Source organism: Bombus impatiens, unplaced genomic scaffold (genome assembly GCF_000188095.3).
Source record: "Bombus impatiens unplaced genomic scaffold, BIMP_2.2 scf_0197, whole genome shotgun sequence".
NCBI classification, from domain to species: Eukaryota; Metazoa; Arthropoda; class Insecta; order Hymenoptera; family Apidae; genus Bombus; species Bombus impatiens.
The window spans coordinates 2,718,354-2,745,676 of record NT_176616.1 but is presented as its reverse complement, the minus strand read 5'-3'; the positions used below and the strand labels follow the sequence as shown (position 1 = coordinate 2,745,676).

At 36.7% G+C, this 27,323-nt stretch overlaps 1 protein-coding gene across 6 annotated transcripts in view; it reads left to right on the top strand.

Annotated features, from left to right (window-relative positions):
• Positions 1-27,323, top strand: part of LOC100747843 (circadian locomoter output cycles protein kaput) — a 95,829-nt gene that overhangs the window by 34,459 nt on the left and 34,047 nt on the right. For 2 of the 6 annotated variants that reach the window (XM_024366091.2, XM_024366092.2), the window contains exon 2: positions 25,587-25,669. The exons of the other annotated variants lie outside the window; for them this stretch is intronic. The gene's annotated coding sequence lies outside the window, so the exon portion shown is untranslated. The remainder of the gene's footprint in view (positions 1-25,586; positions 25,670-27,323) is intronic. 6 annotated transcript variants of the gene reach the window in all.

Genomic DNA, 27,323 nt, shown 5'->3' with positions numbered 1-27,323 from the left:
ACCGGATGCCATCACCACACTATTTTAGTCGTGGCGATTCGCTACTATGCATTCCAGCACGGTCGAGGACAGGCAGATAGCGAGGAAAAAAACAAGAAAAAGAAACAGGGAAAAAAGAAAAAATGAATGTTCTCCGATCGATCGGAGCTACGGAAAGCAATGAAAAATCAGAAAGAAAAGGAAGGAACCGTGATCGATGAGAAACTCGATGAGACAGGATTTCTACGCGGTTCGACGCGTTTAGTGGAAGAGACGAACAGAATCGGACAAGCGTTGTTCTTAAAGTAGAAATGGTTGGAGGTCAGCCACGTCACGGTGCATCGTACGTATCGTTGCAAGTGGTAACGCTCGATCCGTCACCACGAGAATAACCAAATTTACCCGTGAACTTGAACTCACCTATCGTACGATGACGTTGGCAACAAAGTTACAGAACCTCGTTGTCTATTGCTGCAATTCTTTTTTACATGCTTTTCCGTTGAACAACTTCACGAGTGACATAATCTCTAGTTCGAGAAAACCATTGGCGAAGCAAATTTTAACGAGGTATTCTAAACACGAGTTCCTTCCGCTCGAGCAACATTTGAATATCTTCGATTTGACGACTAATACCACGGCACTATCACGGTGATAGACAAATCTCGAATCTTCAAACTGAATTTCCTGCAAAACGAGGTCCGCCACGAGAAAATACTGTTCTATATGTCTGACGACTTATATTTTTACGAACTTAATTAAATAAATGGGATCTAAACGAATTTGTTTCGTCCATGAAATATCGTGATAAACGCTCTGCTTGAAATATCTCTTTAAGACTTTTGGAATCTTAAATTTTCCAAAAGTGCAGATCCATGGACCAGCGATAATATTCGCGCGTAAGTAAAAGTTGGCAAAAGAAGATGCTACTCTTGCAACATTTTCCAATCGGAGAACGAGAATGCAGTCTCAGTGAGACCTGCAGCTCTTGGCGAGGAACTGTGATCGTTAATTTTCTTACGTAACAGTTTACGATTGAAGCTTTCGTTCGCTGCCTGCGATAAGACGATTCTCGTTCGCGTATTTATTGTTTCGTTACCTTGAATTTCGTTCAAGATTCTTGATAGCGTTCAGCCGGCAAAAGAAGAAAACAAAAAGTTATTTACCAATAGGTCGTTTGAAGAAGGTCGGGCGTAAAGTATGTGCATAGCTCGCTACGGTCACCGATAACGCGCAAATTCTCCCAGCAAAGTTAATTGTGCCGATCTCGAACGATAGAGCACCGTTTATGGTTTAATATGTTTGTGAAACATCGTTTCGATAACAATCGACAATAACAATAATACGTCGTCGGATTTGTCCTCTGGTGTAACACGTCCGAGAAGACGTTTCTTATCGATTATACATGTGACTCGATATTTCCAACTACCTGTGCCATTTCGAAGGATAACACACGCGGCTACAACAATCACAAACATTTTGTTGGCGATGCTCGTTATCGTATTATCCGATCGACAGCTTTTAATCTAGACGCCGATACGGTCTGTTCTTTGTCGATCCTCCGAGAACAGATTAATCGTCGTATTATTGTTTGTACGAGAAAGTTAAGAATTTTCGCAGAATTAAAAAAAAAAGACAGCCTGAAAATAACACGCTAGATTATTTTATTGCGGATAATGTATTTTGTTGTTTTCGTTCGAGTTACAAAATGACCGGGGATTCTCGTTCGATCGATTGGTTCTTGTTCAAAGTATCGTACGCCTTTGTAAATGGAAAATTGACATCGTTGATATTCGTCCGAATTTCATCTTGATTTTATTTCATTTTACCAAATGAAACGTAAATCGTCCGTGTTGATATTAATTCCTGACGCGAATTAATTTCTACCAGATAAGTCGCGTTCTGAAGCTCCCCGCAAGTAAAACATTCGTTGGACGCTGGATCGACGACAGGGGCCAGTCATTTAAAATTTCGCTATCTTTGCTACAACTTTGTGCCAAAGCATTCTCACGATTCTGTATTTATATCACATGTTTTTCTTACTTTTAATCATAGAATACGCTGACGTAGCATTTGGCGGGACAAGAACGAAACAGCATGTACGTTGCTCGTATTAACACGTCCTGGCTTGAAGAAACAATCTATATAACGCTCATTCTATTTGAATTTCTTAATATATCGCGTTTACTTCTTATTTTGCAGCTGTTACGTATTATTCCTCTGCTTCGTTCTTAATTGGTTAATTTCAGGTTTGTCAAGGTGGGAGTAGAAGGTTTCTAAATTGGCAGAGAACTGCGCGTCTTCTGATAGAAACAACGATGACGTAGCCGCATCTACGATCTCGTTGTCCTCTACCTAGGACATGGCAGTCTACGTTGCCTCGATTTTGGTTACGTCATTCTCTATCGCGTAACGAACTTCGTAAACAAAGCTAAGAAAATAGATTTGCGTGCTGGCGTAAGATACGAAATGATATATCTACCAATTTGTCGATGCTTGACTGTTCAAGATGTGCTTCTCATACACGTTTATGAAACGTCGTACTGTGACGTCTTGTCATGCATATCCAAAGCTTCTCTTTGTGCGTTTACTTTTTTCCAATCTTCGTTCCTCGCTTCCCTTTTTCTCTTTTAGTTTCGTTTCTCTACTCTTCTCGAAGTATTCGCACCTCTTTGAAGATTTCTAGTTCGCAATATATATTATATATTAGCATGAGATGCAGGAACCAACGATAATATTATGCCCCTTTGATCTGTAATTTCAAAGGACATATGGAATAAGAAGCTGCGTTTCAGTTGCTACCTGCTTTTTTTCTTCTTTTTTTCCTTCCTACTTTCTGTAACACGTCGTTTATTCTAACTATTCCAGCTATTCTAACGTATCGATGCTTGTATTAGATAACGTCGTCGAATATTGTTTCTCTTCTAGATTATACGCGAATAAATATATTTAGGTTTATTCTATTTTTCTTTTCGTTATGAAGCATATTACAAAGACACGTTATAAACAAAGTCAGTGGTACGTTCTATTACATGAAACAGCCCATTAATAATGCGTAAATGTTGTTGTGAAATTATCAGTATACGTATCTTCTTTTCATGTACATTTATCTTTCGTCGGTCCTCGTTTCCCTAGCCTCGTTTCTTCCTTGACATTCATAAACACAGTAATGAAAAGATCGATACAGCGAGAAGATGAATTTGTTATCTATGAAAAATACATAGACCAAGTTTCTACACATTCGAACAGTGTAAGGCGTGTGTAAAACGATGTGTAAAAGCGTGATGCCTTTTTATTCTATATCGTAGCCTATCACAGTAGCATAAGGAACTCATATCGGTTAAACGAATGATAATTTTGTTTGGAATTTAATGTATAATTTAAAGTATATATCATTGCTCGGTTCTTCTTTCGAGACACTCATCCAACGCGAGGCATTTCCTTCTCGTTGCACTTTTTAATTAAGTTTATCCTGCAACTCGTTCCCGCGTTTCGTATAGCTATGACGATCGTCCACTTTGATACGTAGCGTGTACATGCGTTCCCCGAAGTACATTTCCTTCGATACGTAAGTTACCCTTTGCCGCGAAAAAATTCACTTCCTTTCTGTCTTAATTAAACTTCGTCACTCGCTAATTTAAATCGATTGCTACGATTGCGTCGTGCAAAATTTACATTTATCGTCTGACACATTGCTTTGAAAAATTATCGTGCTATTCAAGGAAAACATTGAGAAACATACAGATGATGAAGTATTTTCGGTAAATCGTCTTTTTATCCTGTTTTTTTCTTATTCCCCGTTTTATTCCTCCACGTTAGTTGTATCGTTTCTACCGTTTGCAAAACCATTTTCTTTTTCAATTTGTACGTTCTTTTTTTTTGGAAATATCAATTTATCGAAGCTTGCGTCGAGCGCTATACAACTACGAGCAGTTTAATTACAAATATCGACAGCTGCTGTTGTCTAGTCGTTGGAACGTAGCGAATATGTTGAAGCAAGTTTAACCCTTTCAGCAGGGGGATCGACTATAGTAATTTATTCAGCCGCGGAATTAAAAATTAATAGAGACAGAACCAGTTCCGTTCGAGGTAATTTTATTCCATGTGAATACGAGAGGATAGATGATATATTTATTTTTTGAATAGAAATGATACGATTTTGATATTTAAAGATGTGGTCAATCAACAGATTAACAGGTTAACGCAAGCAAATTCTTGCAAATGTAATTATGTTATAATGTCTTTTTTTGTTAATTTTAGAAAATTGCCCAGTAAATTATTACGCAAATGAGCTACTATTATACTAATCGCCGGGAGCAGTTCTTGATAAATAGAATCATTTTTCTCTGGCAAATGTACCGTAAAAGACATTAATCTATTTAGCTGCTAACATCATTATCGTAAAAACCTAGTTGATAATAAACGTATATAAAGTTAGCAAGCGTGAGGTAACGAGAAGGAAAATATAGAAGCACGTGTTGTAGAAACTCTTATATGGCTTAAAATGTCTTAATCCACCGTAGTGACTGCAATAAGCATTGGCACAAACTCTTATTTTTCATCAAACATCTATCCTTGAGTTTTACATTCCATTTTCATGGTGGTATCAAAGTTTCTTGTAATCGTACGAAGGTTCTACAAAATGAAACGTTTGACATACCTGCTTAATTAGTATATAATTGCTACAATAAATACAATGATATACTAATATTTATTATAATCACTGCATATTATGCGATATCAAGTATTAATATCTCTTTACGGAATATCTGTTTACTTCAACCTATAATTTCTATCAAAGTTTCACCCTAAAGTTACATGGCGCGTACTATATCATTAATAAAAAAATTTCATATATATATATATATAATAAACAAATTTTCATTCATGTATTTTATCAAGAATCATCCAAACTCTAGAAACACGCCATTTACAGCTAAATTTATCATATTTCCGCGAAAGAATTACAAATCGATTATTTTGGCCACACTGGGGTAGCTTCATCGTAATTTATTAACTCTATGATGATGTTCGAGCAATTTCATGACCTCGTTATAATTCCTTTATCGACTAAACGGCTTTCTGCGAAGACGAGGCTTTCCTGAACTAACCTGAGGCCACTTCTCCTTGCGCAACAGGTTCAAGGTCCTACCGCAACCTCTCTCGTCCTACCGCAACGTTTATTCGCGCCGGTGTTTCCGTATTCGACGGTCCCTCTCTTTCTACAACCTCGTCCGGTTCCTGTCCGAAACACCTGACGTGGACTTGCGCTCTCTCTTGCCCCGGGTTCCCAGTTCCCCCTTTGTTTTTCGGCCTTTACAAAGTCGATTTAACCCGGCGACTCGTTACAATATGGGATTACTTTGGTTACGTTGTTAACGAAGTACTGACTCAACACTGTTCAACTATGTAAGTTTATAATATAATCAATGTCCAAGCGTAGCGTTAAAAGTTTTGAAACTAATTATAGTTTGTATAATTGTACGTTGTACTACACGTATTTGTAATTTACATACATAAACATAGAGCGGTAGAGAAAGATATAAAATGAGTAATTAATTTTGCAGCAAAAGTGGAAACATTTTATGAAATAATTGTTGGTTTCCGACATTTGCTTTTGTTATATATATATATAACGCAATATTTCAATAATTTAGATATTCTATATGTGTATATATATACACATATAAATACACATATAAATTATTGGACTATTGCGTTATACCTTTTCCTCTCGTTTATTGTTTTCTATAGATAGATACGATTTAGTATTGAGCATTATCGAGATTATTGCAATATATGTTTCCTCTTTGTTTGCTTTTCTTTATCTGGACAGGTACTATTTAGCATTAAACGTTATCCAGATTATTGCCTCGTGATCTTTCCTTTTGTTTTTGCTTCTTTTTTAATATGATAGGAATTTATCGTCGCTTGAATCGTCGAATTGATTTCTGAGCTATTGGCAAGTGGGATTCTATTTTTACGGTAAAGTTTCGAATGGATTAGGAATTTAACGATATCCTTTAAATGGTCCTACGAATTAGGTACAATATCTGGGTTGACGTTACGTTTGTTCTTTGAATCGAAATTTCTCTGTTCAAATGGAACGATGGATCGTTGCACGACCGTAACAGAAGTTCCATTAAAAAGAACCTGGTTTTTTAAAAAGATATTCGTGACTAATTTTGGAGCGATTCTTACGGCTCTTAACCGTTTGAAGAGGAAATTCCAATATCGTTAGTTGATACGTACAGTTGGTACACATGTGTACCAGAAGGGTTCAAAAGATTCGTCAATTTATATATTTTCTATCTATCATTTATTAATTGAATATGTAACGTCTAATGTCGTAATACTCAGCTGAAGATGTTATAGCTGTATAATTAATTTGAAGCAAATAGTAGTAAATAACTTGGACAACTCGCTATATCCAATAACTAAAGCAAGCATTCGTTCAATTTCCATTTATTTAATCTCACATTTATGATAATATCAATTTACTCAAACGTCCACAGTCTGCTAACGCGCATTTAAAAGATTTTTCCCACGCAAATTGATGGACTGCGGATCTTCGCGGAAATTTACATTTCTACAAATATAAGCAAAAAGAAACGAAACCTAAATAGAAAAGTGTTCCACCTGCTGAACGTTGTAAGAGACTACTATACCCTAGATATTCTATACATTTTTCTCAATTATTTGTATTTTGCATATTTCTACATTTTCAAATTTCTCGCAAGCGCATCAAAATTCCCGCTCCACGATAACAGTAACTGCCCTGGCAAAAGTAAAGAACACCGAGCGAAGCTCCGCAACGTGTAGATTTTTCCGAGGGTTTTTGGTGTCAGGACACGATTGCATCGTCTGGAAAGTTGCAGAATAGACGCGTTCCGAGGCGACGCCTGGCCAGAGAGTCGCGGCCGCGGGAAGTTCCCCCGGTTTCGTGCATCGGTTGATAACGCCCGTAGAGCCACGATATAACAGCCTTGACTTATTTCTCTCGTTGCGACGCAAAGAATTTTTGCCCGGGACGTGTAATCGCCATAGAAGAAACGCTCGTTGTACGCTAAAACAAACGTGTCGAGCGTCGTTCGATCGATCGGTTCGCGTCTCCGAGTTTTTCCATATTTTTCTCTTCTCTCGTTCGTCCAGGATGCCTGGCAGGAAAGGATACCAGAGGAAGGATAAAAGGCTGTGACGTTTTTCTCTAGAGTTACGAAGGCATAACATCGCACCGTTCTTTCCCCTTCGACACTGATCGATTTCGCGTCGTTCGAGGAGAAACGTCGACCAGAGTTTCCCGACGATAATAACATAGGATCAAACTCTGTTACGTTGCACGTCTGTGTTATTCTGCTGTACAAAAATTAATAATTCGCATTGATTATCAATTGGACCGTTCGTTTTCGAAACGACGTAGGTCCATTCTCCTTTTGCTTGGAGTTATCGAAGTATTCGCGTTTCTATCGGTTCAATAATCTTGGTAACAGGCCCGTTTAGTTTGTATACGACTCTATGTGTACAAGTGTAAGATGTAAATTCATTGTACAAATAATTCTTTACTTTTTTTTTTTGACAATTAACTAGATCAATATCTTTTTGACGGCTAAGAATATACGGAAAATTAGTGAATTGTGTGGGTCGTTCGTTTCGAAAGCGTTTCGTAGAAACATTTTCTTTTTCTTTCGAGATGTCAAAGTGTTTGCGTTTCCATCGATCGAGTAATCCTGATAAGGTTTACTTCATTTTTCCATAACTTGGTTTGTATAGGAGGTAGATGTAAATTCGTTATGCAAATAGTTGTTTTCAAAATCAACCAGACGAAATATGTCTTTTTCACGATCATGAATGCTCTTGCACGCTGCTTTCGAAATTAACGAGCTGCACGGTCCAGTGAATTTTAATTATTTAAAATCTACGTCCAATGCTGTCATCCATTTTTGCCTATAAATAAGAGAGGGAAAACGAAATGTAACGTCGTTTAATTTCTGTATCATTTGTTTTTTTATTATCGGTGCCTCGATTGTTTGGACAGGCTATACGGGTTACAGGAAATGGATTTACAACATTTTCAAAATACATCAATGATTATGCAATTCCACTTGTTTCGTTTGATCGATACGAACGAACGTCTCAATATTTAAATTGTAAATTCTTTATAAGTAAGAGGTTCACACGAAAATATATGTAAATTCCTAATTTTCTCGATTTTATCGAAAAATCAACTTGCGTCACTTTCGAAATAAAAATGACGTAAATAAGTAAGGTTCGGTCGTAAGTCGTTGTCCTTAGAGAACGAGAGGTACGGGGATAAAATAGATTTTTATGATATTTGAATTTTGAATACATATTATTGTAGAGGGTGTTTCAGTTTTTTTTTCTACATTTATTTGGATTGTCGAATGTTAGGATATTGGAAGACACCGCTAGATCGTGGGTTTTTACATATCTGAAGGTGCAAAAATGTATATAATGTGTATAAATTTATAAAATATGTAAATTAGAATGCGCACACGTACCTGTTACAATACGAGTGTGTGGTAGGTGAAATGAATCTCTGTTTCGGCGTGACTTTTCAATTTTGCCCACAAACGAATGTGGATATGCACAAAAATTCTACATATCAGAAATTCATAAGCGTGTACGTTTCGAATACTTTTATTATTTCATGAATGAACACATTAAAGAAGTTTGCTATGACACAGGTATTTTGAACATCGAAAAGCGTTATACATTTACATAACATTTTCATAAGTACTAACATGGCAAAGTATGGTAAATGTAAAAGCGTCAAAGAGGAGATTCGCATGTTTGAGATTTTGTAAATGTTACGATACTTTAATATTTACCTTTGAAATTCAGAGTCAATAATTTTCCGTTCGAAAATAAAAAAAAAAAAAAGAAAACAAAGAAAAGAGAAGAAGTTGGAAAATGTCATCGAGTATATTTTTCGTGTTTCGAAAATGATTGTTAAAGATATCGCTATGCGCTCGCGCTAATCAGATATTTTTCCAAGTAAAGCATCGATGACGAAGGTTCGTCGAAGCACCGCGGATTTTACCCGCGCTTTTAATTAATTCCAGTCTGCTTAATTCCCCCGAGTCTCTTAAGTTGTTTTGCAGTCTTAAGTTATTTTGCATCATTAACAAAGATACTAATCTACCGCTTTCTCTATCTATTAGGTTGTCCGAAAAGTGTCTTTCTTTTACAGACACGTATTTTATGACGAAACCTAATCTGTCGAACGTTGTGATCTTTATTTTGATAGAACAGAATGGATCATACGTAATTCGACAAAATAATATAAAACGGAAAATGTTATGCATCCATTATTTCCTTATAATACGAAAGAAACTTTTCGGGCCACCTAATATATATCGTTTACGATATCTGCAATTACGTAGATTATGATTGTGATCATTGTACATGATATCCGCGAGCAATAATTCGTTTGGTATCGATAACGAGGAACGATCTACTATACCATGAATTTTCTTTCTCGATGATACCTTCGTGAGATACGTTCTGCCTCGATGACAAATTGCCACGTTTGGGAAGCAATTCTACCACGATGGGAATCTAGCGATCATTCTATAAACGAGATGACTCTTCCCTTTAAGCGATCAGGCATTCTATCGATGAAGAAATAACTCAAATACAGCGAACAAAGAATTTCTTTAGTAAAACGAGCAACGCGAGAGCGTTAAGAAAAATGTAACGACGAGATAGAATTAAGATGTCTGAACGAGTATCAACGATAGACGTCCTGAAGACGATTAAAAACGTACGAATACGTCGTGATCTATCGAATGACAAAGCTAGTGCGCGATTCATCTTGCTGCTGATACTAATCTTCAAATATGAGATTCGTCGCAGTTCATTCATCATCGGACCTAGACATTAGATACAATTTATAAACATAAGTGATCCTATCATAAGCCTAAAAGAGCTGATAGAAAGATAGAAAGAAATTTATACATAGTATACAGTTAAGAAACGTAAGTGACCGTATTATAAACGTAGAAGAATTTATAGGAAGATAGAGATAAATTCTAATCTCCATAGCGTATGAGGAGTCATCGACACATGGAGAAACGAGAGTCTATATGCTCCTTGTAGAATTCGAAAACGGGTATATCAATAAATAATAAAAATAATAAAGATAAGAAGCGAGGCAATCTAAATTGAAAATTACCGAGGCGGTACGTGTATGCTGCTTGAGATCAGAATCGTTTATAATGTTTATACCGTTTATACAATTGCAAAGTAATTAAAGTTAAATTTTCAGAATGTTCGAAGATTTAGAAATTCTTAACTTTTCACATAAAAATGTGCGAATAGTGAATTTAGATAACGTTATGATGTAAAAATATGAATATATACATGTATTCTTCTTTTTGTTTCTATCTTACTTGAATAATGTAACACAGAATGTCTTGGTTTAGCCAGTGGAATTTTTTGCTTTTATGAACTATCGCCTTTCTTTTATCGGCACCAAACGTGTTTATTATTATTTTATCTACCACACGGCCTGCAAAAGAACCTTGTAAATATCCGCAAAATATCGTGAAACACCTCAGTCAAGTCACGAAATAATTTACATAGCCCAGCCGTACTTTGGACAGATAATCGCGCGCATTGATTACGAGCAGAGAATAGGAAGCACCAAAATACGCACACTGATATTTTTTCTTTTTTCTTTTTTCTTTTTTTTTTTTTAGCAAGGGCAACAGCCCTGAAAAATGAATGCACGCGTGACTACGCGTCGCATTAGACGCGCTAGATTGAATGGTTGTTGGCGAAAGGAAAGAATGGCGAAATTACATGGACAAGCCCTAGTCATGAACGGTCGGTTGGAAAAGCTTTTAAAAAAACGTCTAGACAGTTAGGGAGAGAGTGGAAGTTAGGAAACCTGTCCTCGAAATACACCGACTCACGAAAATACTTCGACACTTACCGTAGACAATTTTTATGGATATATCGTGTACATACTGTTGACGACTATAGATTTACGGGAAATTCAGGGATGCAAAAAATGCAGAGAAAATGTACAATAATTATATTTGTAGAATAGTTATACGAATTATATTCACACATCGTGATATTTAAATTCATAAAAGTTAGAGCTCGAATTTAGATCTCTTCTAATTATGTATATCGTATATAACACTTCCTTAAATTTTGTTAGCGCTGTGATGAGATATGATTATCGTGATTATCTTGCCAAAGTTTTACACACAATTTCGAAATGTTATGCAAAAGTTACAAGCGGTATTTACCTCAGACATATTTCCTATAAGTCACAAAAATATTTGATACGACAGATCTAATCATCCCGAACGTATAATTAACGCTAAAAGTGATCCGACTAAATATCGAGGCTTATCGGTACAATAAATAATTTCCGACTTCTGTGAAGCGTGTATTTGTTACAAATATATTTCGTAACTTCCATATACGTTTTCAAGACCTGTTTCAAATTTTACTCGTATATGTACTCGTGTCTCGCTACGGTATATATCAAACTCTCAAACAATTTTTTTTATTACACATATTATATACGTAGAATATGTTTGTGCAACAAGTTTTCAAATATTTCTATGATTCACTGTACATTGTTCGTAAAAAACAAAATTCTCTGGTACGAGCCTATCGTTTCTTCGGTAAAACATTGTTTATTTTTATCGTCATTAGTCCGTTATCTGTGAGTAATGAATATTGATAGACACGATAAGAGAATTTTCAAGAAATACGCATTATTGACGAGGCATAACCTGACTTTGATAAATCGAAGGTGTTGTTCGAAGTGTAAGAAGTAATATGCAGTTTTGTTCGATTGCACGAACAACGACACGTTCGGTTCTTAATCTGTTTTCACAGAAGCGGAATAGAATCTCGATCGGTGGTGTGATAATTTATCGTTTGTCCGTGATATATCTACGTACGTGGAAAGAGGATTGAAACGAGGGGAAGAAATGGTTTTGTAAATCGATTGCGATTCGCGTTGCAAATGCCTCGTGTTCTTTTTCGTTCTCGTAAATTTGCAAAGTATCACTTGTGATATCCGTAAGTCGTTTAATCGACTTGCGAAGAAACAAGAAGAAGAGTATCGATAAAATTGTCGGAGATACAGCAGGTTAAAATTTTGCGATCAATTTATGGTGTATGATGAAAAGAAAATAAAAGGTTTTGCAGTTCGTTGTTTATTTTCTTTAAATTAGTTGTTCCAGGCTTTCCTTTGTATTGTCATGTGTGACTTTTATTTTTGCAGATGGTTACGTTCCGCTGTTTTCTATATTAATTCATGCGCTTCGAGTTTCGCAAATTCTGGAAATCCTTAATTCGAAATTATTTCAACATATCGTAAAAATCGCGATATCTCAGTCTCGTGTTAGACGTCTAATTAATTTTCTAGCAAAAGAAAAAAAAAAGAAAGAAATAGAAAAAGAAGTAAATATACGCGACATTCATTTCTTTGCGATCATCTATTTACCGCTAAAAAATCCAAGTTTTCTTCTTATCGAAGAAGCAATTCCAAACATTTAAGCAAATGTGCAGGCGATGTAATTATCGAAGTTCCATTGAAAAAAGTCATCATAATCGTATTCTTTCACGGAAGTGATATTATCTCATCGTATATTACCTACGATGGTATAAACGCGATCTTGGATAACGATTAGCTGATGCTGCGACTAAAATGCTAACGTTCGTACTACTAATATTTCAACTTCGCCTGATCGAACGATCTTTTCGCATATGTATTGCTCTTTGATTCCATCCGATTCACCTATTCAGACTTACGTCTTCTTTCGTGGAGAAAACGAACTGGAAATTCCTCGACCGCTTGTCATCAGGTTCATGAACTGTAATCTCCAAACGTGAAACGAAAATGCTTAGAAATGCTATAAAAGCATTTATAAAAAGCTGCCATAAACGCTAGATAAGCTTTATCTTCTAACCATTTTACCATCTAACTATTCGTATAAACTTTGTCCCTTCGAATCTTACGTAAAGAAATCGAAATAGAACGACACTGGATAGATACGTGTGCGATACGCAGTTTTTACATATGTCCGTGTAACCTAGAGATGTTCGATTGCCGATGCTTATGCAAATGTATATTTTCACGAACGTATATCACCGACCGATATGTGTACACATTAGAATATCTACTTATACTTAGTATAAATTGAGCGCCATTCGTCGCGTTTATTTTCTAGCTATTTTATTATAAATCGATCGTTTATCACCTTATAACGTAAAAATATTAAATAAATTAAAATTTATCGATGCTATCTACTGAATATAACCTTATAATAGGTAGATTATTACGAGTACTTTTTCTTTCAGGTATTTTACGTGTAGGATGTTTCTAGTAACCGGGAACAGTATAATTGTGTTGCAAATGAAATCAGAAAACAACGATAGAGGAAAATTTTACTGTTTAACACTCTATGCCGTAATACTCTACAACTTTTCTCACAGATTCACCGATGCACGCGGATGCGGGATACAGTGGCACTCTTATTTAAACACAACTCTACGATCGTTTTTTATTGCACTTAGTTTACTGTATTTTGCATACTCCTAAACACATAAACATGTTTACTTCGTTCACCGATCCGCAGAAGAAAAAGAATAGCAAACACACGGTTTTTATGAATATAACATCTGTGTAAGCCTTAATATTGATCGAAATGAAAATGTTGGCTTTCCACGTTGCGTTACGTCCCGCACCTTGTGTTTTCCTCGAACGTACCAAAGTCCACGGCCTTGCGATTGAGTAACACCAGAGACATTAGAAACGTGCATGTTGCACGAGTTTCCCGTAATATACACGGCCTGGTGAAACATCTAGAAGCTAACGGTGCTGAAATCTGCTGTCGTGTCCGGAAGAAGTTGTCGCGTGTTTAGACGTCGTCCATGAATTCCACGTAGAGAGAAGATCGGTTGATCACGAAGGACACGAGAAGTACACCGACGAGAGACAGCTTGCTCCTCCGAGATCGCTTTTCGTCCTCGAGTATCGTTTGTCGTCTGCCAGACGACGGATTCTGAGATCTGGTTTATGGATACTATCACGAACGCGATAACGTCTGTATCTTGTCTGCATCTCGTCTGCTTACCGGTTTCCGCGTTCTCTAAGGCCTGCAACTATAAGATGGAATTCTGTCAGACGCGCGTCAGCTCTCCTCACTTGCGTAATTACGAAGAATGCAAGTTTGATGATGCAAAAGCCAGCAGGGAAAGTCGAGATTTTTATTTGTTCGATCGAATAGATTTTTAATAGTTTTGTTAGTACACCGTCGAATGGATCGTTGGAAAAGTTTCTTCTTCCGTTTTCAATCTTCCTATTAAATCGCAGAAGCGTAATCTATGCACGCAAGTACAAGAGATAAATGGGACGAAGTTTTGCTGGCAAATGCGTCGATATAAATCTTTTCTTGCACTTATGGGAAATCTCCCATAGCGTAAAAATTCGCAATATGTAACATGTAATATTTAAATATGCGTGAAATATTCAATATACTATATGTATAGTTCTAGTTGTAATATCCAAGTGGATAATATAACTTCCTATGGAACATCGTAATATTCTACCTAATATTCTATTCTATTCTCGTAATAATCTACTTATAGGGGAATATTAAAAACGCATCCTGAAACGTACATAGCAATGGTGTTATAGTGTTACGAAAAAATTGAAGTACGATCAGCATTTATCTACAAGCCGCGAAGAAGTAACGCGGTCGATCAGAAACTCGATTGCTGATATTTAGGAAAATTGTCGAGGAATTTAGGATACAACTCGAGATATGAAATAAATGCGATATCACACTGGCAACTATATAACCCGAATAGATATATCGTGACATTGTGAAGTAAGAAAAATTGAAAAGATTTCTGTAAATCGAATTCGCGCATATGTTCCAAATTGTATTGATATTTTTCTGGAAACTGCAATGTATCGGAAACGAGAAAGGAAACGAAATTGAAAGGAGAAGAGAAATCGTTTGACATTCAGGTTTCGGTGTGAATGTTCCTTTAATTAGCTTATTTCGCGTAATCGGCGCGAGCTTCTACTCTATTACTCTATCAGCGAAATTTGTAGCTCGGTTCGTCAACCTTAATTGATCGGCCTTATTTGCGACACCTTATTAACTATGCGTGCCGCAAACCGCGGAGGCACAATATATTTCCCGATATCATCGGAGACGGTATCACGTTATTGAATTGCACGTTCGCTAATAATCGAACGTTAACTCGATTATTCGGCGTAACTGGCCCGCGACAGGTAGCAACGTAACTGAACCTCTTATATAAACCTTAAAATATAGTAATTTGCATACTAAACGCTGTTCCTCTTATGCCAATATCATTCATACCCCATTCGATAAATTATACAAATTCGCAATTGGGTATAGAATTGTTGGATAATTCTGACTGATAACGTTGTTGCCTCTTGGTATTCCATTATTCGTCGCAATCGATGCCTGTTGGCTTAGGATGGCTTTCGACTTACAATGGACAAGATATAATACTATTATATTATAATATATGTTACGTTATAAGACTGGTTGGAACACTCGTTTTTTAAATATTGGTTTGGCAACTAAGTAATTGCGGATTTTGTCATTAGGTGGTATTGACAATATCCGCAATTACTTAGTTGCCAATCCAATACATAGCTAAAGAACAAGACTAATATCTTTAACGAAAGTGTGAAAATTTATACGTTCGAGGTTTTGAGATGAAGAGATGATATCGCGTAAATCGTTGATCACCTTCTTTTAGAAACGTTAGTATCATTTGTTTCGTTTTTTCGGATTCTATCGATCGTTTAGAGTCCCGTTAAAAAATCAGCATTGCTATTCTCACAGTGTAGTGAGATGGTGACAGTGTAATAGGAAAGTACTTGCGTTCTTTCTGATCACAAGCGGCAGATACTGTCAAATAGAAGAGAGATAAAGGTTTCAAAGAAAGACCATTTGCAAATTTCAGCCTCTTACAAGCACTCGTTAAAAATCGGCTTCGCCATTCTTTCGATTACAAGTCACGAAGAGAGCTTCGTTTCTCTTTTCTAATTACAATCGGCGGATAATCGACAAACGCCATTTCATCGTTTAGCGAAAACAGCTGCCTTTTGTTTCATTTGCACGAGGCATCGGCCTGTACAGGAGAAATAGAAGAGGATAGAAAGGGAATATCGATATTAAATTGCACGAGCAGGCTGTGCGGTAAAAATCGAGCACAATTTTGTGAAATTGCATTGAAACCGAGCTCCAGGATTGCGAGCTGGTGCACGCCTTGTTCCTGAAGGTAGGAAATTGCATCCATTAGCAAATTACTCTTACCTACTTTAGCTATGCTGCAAGTTGCTACACGTAAGGGCCTATGATACAAAAAAGGAGTATCGTTATCTATATTGGTCAAGGTAAAAATTAATTCGCCCGGAATTTTGTTCGAGTAAAAGCAGCTTGTGTGTCGTACGTGATTATCGAACGATACGACGTGATGTACGCGTCAAGATCGGTTTATCGTGAACGTTCGTTGAAACGTTCTTTCAAAATCTCTCAATGTCCGGAGTTTGCTTCCGGTAAAAATTGTATAAACTCGTATCTGGCGTGAATTCGTTATCCGAGAATGAGATATTTATTTTGTTATCTTTTTAGATTTCTACTTCCCTGGAGAGAGATTTTTGTTTAAAATGAAAGAAAAAAATAATAGATTAAGATAAAATTCAATGTACGGAAAAGAAAAATGTTATTCGAAAGGAAATTACTGAATGCTATTTGTTCAAAAACGATAGAATTGGATGACAGTTGTTTGTGTAGGCGTAGCGTGGATTACCATTAGTTTCGCAATGAATATGCAAAGGAATTTGCATATGATGAAAAAATTGTGCAGTATAAAATATCGTTATTTTAATTCGTGGATATCGATGGTGAAAGAAAGAAAATTCAAAAATCATGGAACCATGGACAATTTCGAGAGAACAAATAGGCTATTCAACACCATCCATCGCTCATCGATTAGCAACCTATAAATCGAGTTTTCGTTAGCGGTGTTCATTTAACAACAGCCTATTAATCTCTGAATAATCGATATTATTTTAATAATAGTAATATGATAATGTGAATGTAGTTTGTAAGCGACAGATAAATCGTTAAGCTGTTGTTCTTTTGAATCTTCACAAACTCTACCTCTCTCGAGCGAATCTCCTATGACACATCGAGAGAGTTTTATCACTTTCGATGGTATAACTGGATCGCAGTCATACTAATCCGATGCAGGTCTCTGGTACTGAAATCTCTGGACGTATCAAACGACGTATCGTGAAATGGAAGGGCGCGTTTCTTGTCGCTAAATGTCAACGCTCACTGTATTGAATCAGTTAACTTTTGATATGCCAATAAAATTCAATAGCGTAATAAAATTCAAGTGTTCAATAGTATAATAAAATTTAATAGTGTTGGCGTTCGTTTGATGTATACGCTTTTCCATTTTATATTTCCTTCGCATCGTAAGGTTCCAACTTTTCAAGTGGACGACGGAAATGGAATAGCAAGGATGCTATTGAATTTTGTAGCGTTTACTCGATATCTGTAACGTATGTATCTCGACAAATCATAGTTTCGAACGGGATTTCTTGTGTAATCCAACTAATAGGATTATCGAAATTTTACGTGATAGAGCAAACGAAATATTTTCATCCAACTCCGCCGCTTGAAATCACATGAAATTGCGACAGCATGAAAGAGAAATCTGTGATATACGATTGGTCGTTTATTAGTTCGTTAACATTGTTAGTTTGCAAGTTACAATACGAAAGCGCTCCGTAACATGGATTTTAGAATTCTGTCAATTTTTAAACTTTAGGAAATCAATCCTATAAAGCAAACAATAATTATTGCTAACAGAATTTGACACTAAAATGCGCGTATACCTGAAATTATTATGCAGGTATGTATGTATGTATATGTACATTTGTCATAATAGTCGAAGAGTAAGTTGACATATTTTCGGTAATTAGCGTCGAAACGACGTGTGCATTCACGTTAAACCGTGAAACTCGTTAAGTAACGACCTTTGTGTTCGTTTTATGCAACCGATAGAATTCTCACAGAGATAGTAACGAATTAACGAGGAAAAATCGTGGCAGCAAATTGTTGTTTCTGTCGAGCGATCTCGCACTGCGATGATATCGCGAGTATATACGGAGATCGTTAATCATATGTAACGTGGAGGTGATGGGACGTGCGTAATTACATGCAACAGAAGGAGATAATTGATCGCTTGAAGTGGCATTAGTAGGTCAGATGCGTTAAATCTGGAACTTTGTGCTCTGGTTTGTTTGTACAGACAAGGAATGAGTCATGAGAACGTTCGTATCGTCTGTATACCATTTCCAGCGGCTAATGACACCGACGCGGAACTTCAACTATTTGAGTTAACAAGGAGAGGCGACGTTTTGAATAAGGCGACTTTTTGACGATCAGACGCTTATATTTTTTTATTACGATTGTACTATTTATGGCAAATGAAATAATATTAGCGAGAATAGCAAAAGATGATTGACGGATTCTAACGATTCTATAGATTCTTTCCCTCGTGAACTTTTTAATATTTCAACCACGTTTAAACGCAACTTTTCCGATAAAAATGTTAAAAAGTGTTATAAGAATGAGGATAGTCTGTACTTTCATATTTTTGCAACCTTCGTGCCTATCTTAAATATTCAATAACCATAAATCATACGTCGATAAAGGAAAGATAATATTATAAAACAAATACTTTATATTTGCTAGTATTTTAACTTAAAGAAGTCACGCCAGTGATTCTGCTTCCTCAAAGCAAGAAAACATTTTATTACGAAATATTTACAATGCGTATCTGCTCGGTGAGTAGCAGAACGTAGCTGGTATTTCTTCATAGAGCAATTGTCAGATTTACACTCGTTAGAATATAAATTGCACTTACGTACATCGAAAAACACATTTAAAGAAACAGTTTTACAAAGAAAGAAATCGTCGTTCGTCGTTCATATCTTTTCCATATTATTTCTAGTAATCTATGTTTCGAATAATAATTAATCGTTACGCTTTATGTGTTTTACTTTGCATAGATAATCGACTAATAGAAAAACATACGAAAAAACAGCTAAAAAAATCTATTAATATTTTTTTTTCTATTGCATGTATTTCCAATAATAGTTAATTCATCGCTACGCTTTATGCGTTTAACTTTGCGCAGATAAACGACCAATAACATATAACATATAAGAAACATATAAAATTCCTCGGTTATATAAACGCAACAGCGTGGCTGTTCTCTCGTGTGCAAGGTCGGTTCGGATGGAGAAGCTGCGATCCTTGGAATATATTCGTAGTTGCTCCAGAATCGCGTCGATTCTTTTTTTAGACCAGCCATAGATTGTCTCGACTACGTTTTGTCCAGCTTGGTCGGTATCTAGTATCTACAGTAAAAATTCTGATCGCACGGACTCTTCCTCTGTTACGGCTTTCTTCCAAGCATTTTGTATTAGTTCGATATTAATCTGACAGTACGTATGCAACTGACTAAACAATGTCCAAAACGAAGACGTCGTTAATAGTTTCTTGGCCCCCGTCGACAGCTGTCCACACTTTGCCACACTTGTGTCCTTCGTAGCGAACCACATGTGTGGATTTCGTATAAAGAACGCGACGACCGATATAAAACCGTAATCAGTTCTTGATTAACACGATCTCTTCGACTAATTGCCGTATACGTTCCATGTATTATCGTTGCAGGTCAGTTTATCGTCAAGGCAAACATTTTGCCAGATTTCGAACCTTTCTACGAAGAAACATTTCTTTCTTTTGGTCCACGGGTTTACTTGCAAATACACTTGCAAATTTTTACGCAAATTTATATTTTTACAGATACGAGATTAAAGGAGCGGAATTTAAACGAAGATTCGTCTTATCTGTGAAACGTCGTAACTGGTACTCCACTTTTCGTATTCTATGGCTTTTGTACGTCGTTGTATCTTCGAATTTTCCCCCCTAAATAGATACAAATTTCCAGTTTACTCGGAAAATTTTGTCTACGCGGTTTCTTCTAACGTTATCGAACCGACTCGGTTTGATTCACCCTGTAACGTTTCCTTTAACCATCGTCTGCTTTGGTTTTACTCGCAGAAAAATTAGCACCGATCATCGGGTGTGATTCGTATCGAAAATAGAAATCTGACAGATTCACTTTTTGTCTCATAATCTCTAGTTTGATGAAGATTGAAAGGAAGAGTTTCAACTATACCGTTCTTTAATCTGGAATTATTTCATCCTATGTTGTGACACGCACTTTATACGTTACAGTCATACGATACGTTGATACTACGAGTGATAGAAATTTCTTTAACGATACATCGACCGTGTATTCGCTATGTTTTTATTGGTAAATCTTAGAGATAAATGTTATAGGACTGTGCGGTAGGTCTGAGTCGAAGCTATCAAACAAGTACATTAGAATTATCTGTTCAACTTAAACATTTATATTTACTATTTATATCTTTTCTTATCGTATGTTATCGTGCTATATTACAAAGATTATTGGAAAGTGTCGTCGCTTCCTATAACAATTCCCTAGATTAACGAGACATCGCTTGTTACATGTACGATACAAATTTAGCTACACGAGTTAAATATTACCATTGATCACTGGGTGTACTCGCATTTCTGTCAATTTAAATCTCCATGATCCGTGCTGATTATCATTATATCGTACATTGCACATACGCAGATTATACGAGAGGAAATAAAAAAGAAAATGATTCTATCAATTCATAAGAAAACTAATCTCGACGAGTTTATTTTACAATATGAAAATTTCTACAGCGAGATGTAATGGTTTCGTCAGAAAAAAAATTGCGATTTCAATTTCAATTTATAACTCAGTAGTTATAAATATAAGAGGCAGCGCAATCGTCACAGTGTCCATCGTGTCTATCCGAGGTATGTTTATTCGAGGAATAAGCGCTAGAAAAGTTTACGCTGTTAACATCGTTAACGCGATGGCATCGTTCGGACGTTTGCGTATTCAAATCTCGAAAAAATCAGAAGCATCGAAGATCGTACAACCGCGTTGAATTTATCGCTCGTCGAATTTACGTTTATCGCGATTAATATGCAATTATAGAAAGTCGGATGGGTCTAGTAGCGAAATAGTTCTACATATCCGATACGTATGCATTCACTGACGCACATGTTTGTACTTGAAAATGGATTGCATAAATAAGTGACGTTATCGTCCCGAAAGAAAATGTAAATCGAGCACATAATATCGTTTTTACGTAATTCGCGCATTCTATTAGTTTCTATTGTTATCAAACCGCGTTTCTTGTTTCTTTATGGAGTTTCAAGATTTCGTTGTACCTGATTCACCTTTCGTGTTAATTGCAGGAGAGCAATTTTTCTCGACATTGACATATAATAGAACGTATAATATATACGCAATATGAGAAACGTTGGTATATTTTTATTGGCATATATATCGTATGTACTATAATTTCATCTGGAATTGTATTTTGAATGACGCAGCAATTTCGTGCGATTTTTCACTTGCTAGGTAAATTAACTTTACAGAAAATGTATATTTTCTATATACATACTCGATTCCTCGAAACGTCGAACTGGTTAAAACGTGCGATTTATTCTTCTCGCGTACTTTCAACGAGATTTCGAATTATATAAACGATAGAAGCTCGAATTTCTCGGCCATACTGCCGCAGGAAACAGGCGAAATTGATAAAAAACAGAAAACCTTCGAGATTATATCTCGAGGAACATAGAATCTTCGACAACTTTTGCTTTTGCATTCGTCGAATAAGAAATTCGTAACGTTCGCCTGTTTCTTTGTATTCCTTGGTAAATAATACACAAGTGGAAACGCAATTAAATCGAACGATACGACTTTTTTATTCGCTGTGCACGCGACGTTAATCGCGAGATCGATCAGCAAAGGCTATCGCGAAAGCTCGGGGTTTAAAAGCACACCAGGCAGTTTCGTGCATTTCGGTGCATATTTCCACGATCGCGAGTCACGCCGTTCTTTTTTCCAGCTTAAAAATACCTTGTTGCGAGTCGGCCGAGGGGAACCGAGATTTATACGGCGCTTGGATCACTTTGAAGAATATAATTACGATAATCTGTTTGTTTCTTTATTTATTCCGCTGTTGTGATAAAAAAAGAACGGACAAATAGATCCGAAGACAAAGATGAAAGATGTCGAATATTTTCAAACGTAATTTGTAATTTTTCGCTACGGAGAAAGGCCTCTATGTTTCTATCTCTACAAATTTTCTCTGCAAGAGCCCATTTAGGGATATAGAATCCAGAAGATTGCGTTATTGCCGAACAAACGATAGTTCCACTTCGAAATCGTAACTTCCGACAAGAATACAATATACTATACTTTTGCATAACACGAACAACAAAACGAAAATAAGACTATTATTACAATTTTTGCAATATTCTTACGTTACGAATATTCATTCTCAAATTGTTTGACAGGTATACTTTAACAGAGTATTATTATTATGTATCACAATTAGATTAGATTAACAACGATGATGTCCTACCTGTAATTATGATAATGATAACTAGATCCTCGTGAATTATTCGAAACGGTGATAAACGTATGAAAAACAACAAAGTCAAGGATAAACCGATACGTAAAAATCTGTGTATCTGGCATCGTCTCGTACATGCAGCTGCGTTCGCAGCGAAGTTTCTCGCATCGATTTCAGCGCATTTTCGAGCCACTCGTTGTTTCACGCGGACGTGTTCCGATTGACAATCATCGAGACACATACACGCGGAAATTCGGCGAGGAAGGGCGGAAAAGAATGGTCGGAAGTCCGTATCCGTTCGTACGGAGAGATTATAATTCGTGTCACGCGTTTTTAGTCTCCTCGGAGTATACAAGATGCGTACAACCATCCGCGACATGTTCGATGCTGATAAATTCGATCCCGCGTGTTTTTTCTTTTTCAAATAATGGAAATCGCGATACGTGGGATGTCTGCGCTTATTTATTTTCTTTTATTTCGAAGATTTCGTGCTTAGAGTAATAAGGATTACGTAGGCAGAGATGTTGAAGTCTCGGCGTTGTGCATCGGCGCATGTCCCAGCCGCGTGTTTTTATTATCACGAATTTTAGGTTCGAAGGTAACATTTACGTTTTAGTATATCACGTGAGCCCGTGTCGCTTGCACACGTGCAAAACGGCCTTTAAAAATACTTATCGGCCAGTTACGTTTTATCTCGACACATTTTATTGACTATGTTTCCTTCTTTCGCGTGTGACTGCTCGATTAGATTCGATTCTGCTAGTTACTCTGTACAGCGTATTTTGTAACGCTGTAAATATTATGTTGTATTAAATATTATATTATATTCGTTTATTGCGATTGACTTCTCCTGGGTATTACGTCATATCGATATACTAATATTTGTATTTGAGAAATATAACGGAAGACGAGATTTGTAATTGTCAACGATCCTATTGAAATCATAGAATACGCGTACTAAATCGTAATTTGTATCTTTACGTGTATATGTAATATCAATCGGTGGCTATCGATTCTCTTTAGGAAATGCATCGTGTAAATGTGACGCGCAACCACCGCACGAACGTTATTAATAATACGGTTTTCGTTATCTCGAGTAATAAGATTATAAGATCGTATAAATAAAAGTATAAGAGACCCAGTAATTTTTGTTATCAAACCATCTTACCGTTTATTGCACGCTTCTGTTCCACCGCAAGGAACTCCAACTTTTTACAGCGCAGAGCTTTGTTTCATTTTTATCTTCGTCGATAAAAATAGGGAAAGTTAACGCGTATAAATAAATTCCTAAACATCGATAATCTTTTTCTTTTCGAAAGGAAACCTTTCTCGTTTCGAAAAGCTTCGCTGCAAAGGAGTGTCGGAATTGTAAGTGGTCGATTGCGTTAGAGGATTCTTGGAAAGGGTTAATACCGTAAAGTAATCCTGTTCCGGCTATTGCAACGAAATAAATTTCGACTTAGCAGATATCGATTTTACCAAAGGAAAGATTTAACTGACTGTTAAAAAAAAGACTGACTGGAGGCTGACGTAAAAATTTATACATACGAAGATAGGATTAAAAACGTGGAATCAGGCAGTAAAGTGAACGGTACGTGGGAGAAAATCATTATATCTATTTGACATTATTACAGCGTTCGTCCGAAGCATTCAGGGGGATATCTGCTCGTTACTCGTAATACGAGGCCGGCTGATATAAGTACAGCAATTTTCAACGTGTTGCGGCTACCCAAAATAATACGGCCGTCTCCAAAATTCGACAAAGATTTTTTGGCTACAATTGGCACAAATTTAGCGTACAATTTAGTTGCTTGGCTCGTTAACAGTGAAAAAGAAGGAGGGGTGCCGTAAGTCGCTCGAAATTGAGGCAATTAGAGGGAGCAAGATATTTCCATCATTTTCTTTCGCTTTTTTCGTAGCGGTTCTTGAAATTAAATTTTTGTTTTTTAGACGGGAGAGAAAACGGAGGAATGATGCCTCGTAATAAGGTCAACATAATGAGAAATATAATTATTTAAGTAGTATTTGTACCGAGTAGCTACTAGAGGAGAGGAGTTGTTTAATACATAAAGTATTTCTGAAATCATCTCGTCAATTTCTTGCTTACTACCGAATAGACGGGATGAATTTAATTGCAAATACATATACGAAATGAAGATGAGAAGTTCTGAAGGTATATCGTTCTCGTGCAAACAATTTTAACAAGATGATTTTATTTATACTCTTCTATGTGTGTTTAAGATTAGCGACGATTAAGTCGATACTTTTATAATATTTCTTATCTTCGCTAAATTGAATCAACATAAAGCTTTATTAGATTATACTACTATCGTTCCATCTTATGTAAACAAATAATCAATATCTATTTTAAATTATTAAATGTAATGTAATGTAATATATATGAATTTTATTTTCAAGCGGTATATCAAGTTTAGATAAAAATTACTCGTCTTGACGAGCGAAACATTTTCCAAATTGTTATTATATAGATTGTTTATTACGTAGATATCGCTATCAGCGTACTTCTTATCAATTACTAACGCTATCAATTTATTACCAATTCATATGTTTCGCAAGCCTTGGTTTTCCTAATTAAACGTAATTATACTTTTTGTATACCGCTGAAATCTGCTCAAAGAAAATTGGATCTCGACAGTGAAATAAGGAAACAGAGGGACGTATCCAAGTGCACGAGATGCGCGGGCGAAAAAGACTCGAAAAGTCTCGCGAAACGAGAAACGAACAGCGCGTATATACACAGACGAGTTCCTACTCTCATCGTCGGGTATTTTTAAAAAGTAAGAAGCTTCGCTGTTGTACGACACATGTAGACTTCTGTTTCCATTCTCGAAATTGAATAATATTCGTACGCTGACGGAATTGTTCGTAGTTTGAACAGTTCCTACCAACGTACACTGTGCACGATGCACACGTAACTCGCAATAAGGAGATAGAGACCCGCAATTCAGCGAATTAACGCGTAATTTTAATGGAACAGGGACAGAACAAAAAGGGACTGGAAGAGAGTTGTCGCGTGCAGCAGTGGATGTCCTGATGAAACTTGGTTGCACATGGTGGAAGGTGAGAGCGGTCAGACGGCGTTACTATGGTCTGGCTACGTACCGTCTGTTTCTACTTGCTTTTCACCGTACAGCGAGCTCTAGGCTAAAGCGATCTACACGCTGAAACGTGTTATCCGCTTGATTAGAAATTTGTAATTATTTCTGTAATCGTAGCCAGGTATACATATTCGATCATTGTTGATTTTATTATTAAATCGAAACTAGTAGCGCCTTAGACACTGATAACGATTTATCTACTTTGATAAATTTATGAATCTGTTTTGTAAAATAGCGGATCTCCAAGGTGAGTCTCTTTTTTTCACGAAATTTTTGATTTCCATGAAACACCTAGTCATGCCAAATATTAATCGATAGACTATGTCAACCGATCTGAAACATTATGATACATTATGATCGTTGAACGAAAAGGAGGACGTAAAACAATACGATCTTTGTTTAACGCTCAATTCCTCGAAAAGCTAACGATCAACTTCGATACGAGTTTATCAGTTTGATTTCGTAGCTCTCTCATAGCAAATATAGAAATCCTTCCTTCGAGCAGAGGCTTATACGGCTAAACCTATGAATTCCAATTTTTTTCAACGTCCAAATCTTCGGTATATTCTTCTAGCAGAGAATTCATTTTATCGTCGATCGAACGGAGAACCATACGCTTTGCTAATTTTCACTGACAGGATTCTCTGTAGCATCGATCGAATGCTGTATTCATAAACATTTGGAGAGGCCCTTAAAGGACGAAACGCGGCCGAAATTATTCCGTGGTAGTTAATGACATCCATCCGTCGAAAGTTCGTAAAAGCGACGTGAAATTGCGAGCAATTCACATCCATTACTTGGATACGGACCGCGTTAAATATAACAGCGAACTAGCAGTACGGTGAAGTATACGTTCACCCTTCGTCCCTAGTGTAAAACCAAGCCAGACAGAGGAGGGCTGGATGATGGGGAACGGGATGAGGCAGCATTGGAACGTGGCTTCCACGAGTACCAGCCAGATCTCCCTTTTGCTCCTTTCTCCCTTTCCCTGCCAGGATTTCGGGACTGAGAGAGGGAGAACGACGGCAACGTTGCGAAGGTCACCTTCCTCTACCACCCTCACGCACCCTAACGAAGGGTGGTCATGGTCGAACGTGGTTCATGCCAGACAGAGAACACTGCGACGAAGAGGAGGGTGACTGGGATAAAAAGGATGCGCGAAGGCGTGTCCTGCGGGTTTTTCATACACCTTCAGAAGCAGCTACGTGAGAATCCTCCAGGACGAAAAAATACCTCGTTTCAGTAACGAGTTAAGAGTAATAATTTCCTTTTTTCTTTTTTAAATACCACATGTAGAAGTTATAAAATATTCGAGTTTACAGCGGTAAAATCGTTGTAAGTCGAAATCAGCTTGTTTGAGATTGTTGAATTGTTGCTTGTAATTACTCCGGGAAATATATAAAAATTTAGAAGATTTGTTATATTTCGAATTATTAAAACGAACGAATGAAAAGAGAAATGAAACTTGTAATGCAGTTGGTTAAATTTGTACGTTCTTCCATATATATATGTCGGAGATGAAAGAACACCGGAGTCTTTGGAATTTTGATTAATCCCGCAACATTGTAACCTAGAATCTACTATAGCTGTAATTCCGGAGTCTTTGGAATTTTGAT